Raw genomic sequence first — 6,161 nt, 5'->3', positions numbered from 1 at the left:
TTAATGAAAACAAAGCAGCAACATGTCCTGGCTCAGCAGAGTGGATGTGGAAAGCCTGGGGCTGCCTGTGCAGCTGTAGCCAAGGAACAGTAAGGAGGAGTATGATACACTTGAAGACCTCGTGGGTGCAGCAGCAAAGAGAAGCTTTGAGACAGAGATAAGAAAAAACATTGAGAACTTATCCTTTTCCATAGAGGTACATCTGTTTTATGTAATTTGCTTAGAAACAGCAGCATCTTCTTGTTCTTTTGGCTAAAGGCAGAGGAAAGTGGTACAATCACAGAAAACAGTCCAATGCTAACAAGAAACAAAATGTTTTGCCTTGAGGTATTCTATCTTATCTCAGATTTGCTGATGGTTGAAAGCTTAGCCACATCTTCTTGGCTGGCTTTCTGGTACATTCTGGTTACCTAAGCAGCTTTAAATTATGCTGGTTGATAGTCCATACATATTTCGAAATGTGAGATGACCCCAACTGATCAGGAAGAAGAAAGTGTCATTTACATGGCCACAATAGTAATTGTCATATAATTTGTCAAATGACAAAGTACTCTGTCTTTTTTTTTTCCTGTCCAGAACCAATTCTAGAGCTAGAATCTGCCTGTAAATGGATGGAGTGAAAGAGAATAAATCTATGCTCAGAAACAGCATTAGCTGGGGATTGCAACTGTGCTCCAGGCCCTCCCAGTTCTGCCCAGTTCCCTACCCCAGCACAAGAGCTCTTCAAATTACACAGCTAGCTGTGCAGTTTTACAGCTCAGTTTTTGCATTCACAGATTTTGAAGTTATGTTTGATATGGAAACCAGCCAACTGTCCTCTACATCTGGCTTATATAGCAACCCAAACTCTGATTGCCTTTGGCCAGGTCCTTAGTTGTCATATGCTAACAAAATCCATGCAGGTTCTGCAGCTGGAAGCTTGATCTTTCTTTTATTCAAAACAAAAATGAAAATGTTGCATTTACACAGAGCTTCATTATTAAAATACTAAATATTAAAATGTATCTCATTTTTCATTTATCAAAAAATACTTGAAATCAGCAACCTATGGAAAGGGAAGAGAATAATTACTACAATTACAAATCTGAAAAATCAGGTATTCTCTGTATACTGGAAGGCAGGATAACTTTCTTTAAACTAAGAGTTTCTCTTAGGAAGTTAGTCACCATCTGATGGTTCACAAAGTTACAGTAGTTGTGAAAAATTATTATATATTCCAAATTTTATCATATGCAATGAGTGTGAGAAATGTTGTGGCCAAAACAAAAGCCTAAGCAAGCGAATGTTTTTGTGTACTTGGTGCTAAAAGAAAACATGAGTTCTGTATGTGTTTAGCTGCTACAATTTGTTACCAAAACTATTTCTTACATGATCAAAGCATGTTATTTAGAAGTACACTTGTTTATACTATAAAAACAAATTCAGCTTAAGTACTGTTGCACTGCATGCTTTGAATGCTATAGATGTTTTTCATGCTGTTTTCATGCTTTTCTGTATGGAGGCATCAGGTGCCTTCTCTAAGTTTCTTTGGATAAACTCATTAAAAATGTAACATTTCAGCTAGCAGTCATTAACTGGATTGAAACAGGTATTTGAGAGGATTAGAGCTTTTTAAAACTATTTAACAGTTATTTTACTAGACTTTAATTGTATCCCTGGAAAAGACAGAAATGTAATCCCAAGGTTAGGTTAAAGTAACCAGTAAGAATACCATGGCTGAGGTTCAGCACTTCTGTTGTGCAGGACACCTGGTGCCAGTACTTGTCCCTTGGTTGTATGGCACTGCACGACTCCCATCAAGGAACACAGCTAAGAGTCGTTTTACTCCTGTCAGCAAGACCATATATGCAATGGCTTCTGTGAAAAGGTTTGCACAGTTGAATCGAGGTGCCAATGGATAATTGGTACTGCAGATTACAACCCGAGTGGACCAGACACTTCTGATTTTTCTGTGCATTACCAAAGTGCTTACCCAGAAAGGGAGGACATGCCAGGAGACACTTTTCAGTCACAGTTTTCAGTAATATAACTGTTTCCTTTTCATTATTGGGAAGAGAAGGGCTTTGACCGTATACTGTCCAGATATCCAAAGAGAAATATAAACCCTGATACTACAGATGTATCAGTCTAACTTCCCTCGTGGTGTGAAGCACTATATTGACTAACCCTTATAAAGTTGGTGGTGCATGGTGAAGCTTGAAATCATGCTCTTCTTGCATGTATACATTTGCCACAGAAATTCCCTTGTTCCCTTGCTATTTTCCCTTTCACGACTGAATCACGCTCTTCTGTGACTGACGAAAAGCAGAAGACACCACTTAGGGATTTCTTTGTCTGCAATCCCTGTAAGTAGTAAGGCTTTTCTGGAGCTTTTACCCTGCTGTACAGGCTACTGAAATGCCTGTCATTCGTGTCCCAGCTTTATACTCTCTATTGACCTTTCACCACAATCAGATAATTAGAAACCAGGGGAACACAATAAGCCTAACATAACGATTCAGTGTCATTCAATCTGGGAAGGAAATGTTCAAGTCTTGAGTTCATATACTCTGGAAACTGCTGTCTAATGTGATGATTACGATCTCCACCTTCCTAATTGGATTTTGTACTGTTAATTTTGTGTATGTAAACACGGCCATATGCTGTTAGTGTTGCTGCTTCTTGTGGTTTGACTTGTCTGAGTGTGCACACTCTTTACGTTTTACAGAATGTATCCACTGGGTTTTCTTTGTTATGATTACTGTATGAAAACTTTAATCAGTTATAAAAACAATCCTAACTAACCAACAGCTCCTAGCTACTGTTGCTCTGAGGGTACAAAAGCAGATCAGTTACCACACAGTAGAAAGGAGGTGTTCAATCTAATTGCAGAGGCCTTATGCTGCTGAACATTACACTGAATTAAGGATGCTGAGGTAAGCAGAATGGGAGACCATGGGTAAGACAATGGAGTTTCCCTTCAAACTTACTGGTAAGAGTGAGCAAGGCAAGTCAGGAATGGAGGAACACAAATCCCATTTGTTGTTTTCCATTTAGTTTAATACAGGGCATGACAGTTTACCAAAGGCTCCAATGCGCACTGTTAAATACCAAAGTGTGCGTTTAGAAGCCCAACAGGTGACATGAGTGCTGATTCAGGGCAGTGCAGAACTGTAAGAAACAGCATTTCTGCTAACCACATGCTACTTTTAAATCTTTGTGGAGCTCAAATTTTTTGCAGTGCACCTCAAAGACTCCATTGCTATATTTTTCTCTTAGATTCCTTCTAAAGAAAGAAATACATGCTTCTGTTGTATTTGGGGCAGCTTTTTCACCCGTGCCTGTCAACATGAGGATTGAAAATATGTTTTCAAAGACAAAAAAGACATCATTAGTCAGCCTGCATAAAATCATTATTGCTCTATGCAGTCAATATCTGCTGTGATTTAACTCCTCTGTACTTTGCTGTATTTGCTTTTTGGTTACAATCCTTATACACTACTGAGAAAGCATTTCCTAGAGTAGACAGGCTGTAGTTATTCCTAATACCATAGTACTGTTGTAATTTTCTACTGCTGATAGAGATATCTCTTTTTGAGATGGAATCAGTCCTCTGATGAGTTAACATTAGATGTCAGAGGATCCATTTGCTTGGATCCATTTGCTTGCTGAAATAACCTGAACTATGGAACCTTCTATGGACCAGCAGCTGCAAAGGCACATCAGGTCACTCATACTGTGTGAAACATCGACTGGAAACCTAGAGAAACTCTGAAGTCCTGTAAAGATGAGAATACTGTGAATTTCTATCTTCTGATAGGGTGCACAAGCTAAGAATGAAGCTGTATAACAATGTGTGTTTATGTTATTAAAAAAAAAAAAAAAGTGCTGAATGGGAAATACTCCAATGGAGTTCTTTGCATTTTTATAAGGGGGAGGGGGGCAGATATTTTTTTTTTTTACCATCAGATTTGAGACATTGTTCTCACTTTTCCAAATCATGGCAACTGGTATTTAGAAAGGAAATCTTGATGCACCATCTGTTTTAAACTATCTCCATATCCACAGCGGTGGGTATTTGAAAACACTGGTGTTTTGAAAAAGTTGTGAAACTGATCTATAAATGTGAAATGTTTATCCCTTTCTTTAAGTAGTCTCAGTAGCTAAACATAAAAGTAAAAATCAGGAGGAATAAATACCAAGTTAAATTGATACTGGACCAAATAAATAGGATTGGGGCCATTATGATTAAGAGCAGTGTTTGTGCAACACAAGCAGATGCTCAGTAGGAGGGTGATTGTCCCACACCGTCCAAGCAAAGGAGCACTCCCACCAATATATTTAATCTAATGACAGAAAGGAGACCTCTGCACTGTCCAGGAATTGATATGAAAAATAACACTGGGCTGTTGAAAGCTCAACATGTGGGAAAAAAAAAAAAAAAAGAAATTTAAATAGGGTTTCCTTTTTATTATTCTTTTTCTACTTAAAAACAAAGACCAGTTGTGTACTTTCTAACCATGAATGTACTCAGAGATCATGCTTTCCAGTACAAAATTTCTTCTGGTTTTGAACTAGAAGGTTCATAAATCTCAGAAAAACTAGAAAGGATGGATTAGGGGCAGCACAGAAGTATGACAGGAACATAGAGTGAAGCATTAGGAAACTTAATTTTTGTGTGTGTATGATGATAGTGGCATTAGCTACAGGTTCTGATGCAGGCAGAGACAGTAGATGTGAAAGAAACTCACACAAGCAGAAAATGGAAGACGTGTAGAAAAGGATTTGGTCTTCTAGAATCCCCCAACCTTTCTGCCTGTTTCCCCCCAAAAAAATATTCTGAAGAATTCAGGACATATGGAGCATTGAACCACTCCAGTTTAGTCATCTTTTCTAACCCTTCCCATCCAGGACACACCATGATCACTTGGTGGATCAAAGTTTAAGGATTTGCAGAAGTGGGTCCCATGTGAGCACATCTCTGGGGCTGGCAGGGGAGCCCAATCAAGCTGCACATGGCACTGGGCTCAGGGCTGGCTGTGGGCAAGTAATGGAACCTCATCCCCAAAAAAATATTCTGAAGAATTCAGGACATATGGAGCATTGAACCACTCCAGTTTAGTCATCTTTTCTAACCCTTCCCATCCAGGACACACCATGATCACTTGGTGGATCAAAGTTTAAGGATTTGCAGAAGTGGGTCCCATGTGAGCACATCTCTGGGGCTGGCAGGGGAGCCCAATCAAGCTGCACATGGCACTGGGCTCAGGGCTGGCTGTGGGCAAGTAATGGAACCTCATCTATTCCCCGCCCAGTCTGCCATCTTTTATCATACTGTAGCAAACAAACCCTAAAGATCCTTGTATATTTAAAATGCTGTTTTTCCCCAGGGCTAATGTAGAGTTATTTCATGTTCTGTTCCTATCAACTGGCTTGGTCCCACACAGAAACTGGTAAATAATTAACAATTATGTTGTCCTAATATTAGACCTTTAGGACAATCATCCAGTGATCAGAAACTCCACTCCATAATTAGATGAGCCTTACTGAACCTTGATAATATTTATGCCACTCTGTAATTTACATTACATTTGGCTTATTTACTGAGGAATTGACAACTCCTATGCAAATAAAATGCAAGACATCAATTCACTTTAATGGGATTTCAATCATGCCCTTTATAAGAAAATAACTATCATGTACATTGCAAAATTATCCATATGAATGTACCATTATTTATAGAAGATATAAAGGGATGTAATCCCTTTGATTCAGATAACATGAAAGGTTTTTGCTGGTGATTAAAGAAAGATGAAACTAATGCTGCTTGCACAGATGCAGAATAAAGGTATTATATAACTAATTTCTGGTGGTTTCTAAAATAACATTAGTGGTATATTCATAACCATTCAAAACATGAAACTAAGTTCTTGGAAAGAAGTAGATTTCTTTACAATGCCTGATGAAAATACAGCCTGTTTCTGGGTATCACCATATTTTTAGATCACAACCACTACAATTGTTTCCATACAAAAATTATGACATCCCATACAAAAATACAGTGACTATATGATGATTTTTACTTTCAAGAAACAACCTTTAAATAAATCCTACAGGAAAAGGATGACAGAACAAACCTAAGTGATACAGATATTAATGGGATTGTGTATGGTGCTCTGACA

The sequence above is a fragment of the Indicator indicator genome, chromosome 16 (genome assembly GCF_027791375.1).
Source record: "Indicator indicator isolate 239-I01 chromosome 16, UM_Iind_1.1, whole genome shotgun sequence".
Lineage (NCBI taxonomy): Eukaryota > Metazoa > Chordata > Aves > Piciformes > Indicatoridae > Indicator > Indicator indicator.
Note: the sequence above shows the minus strand (reverse complement) of the source record.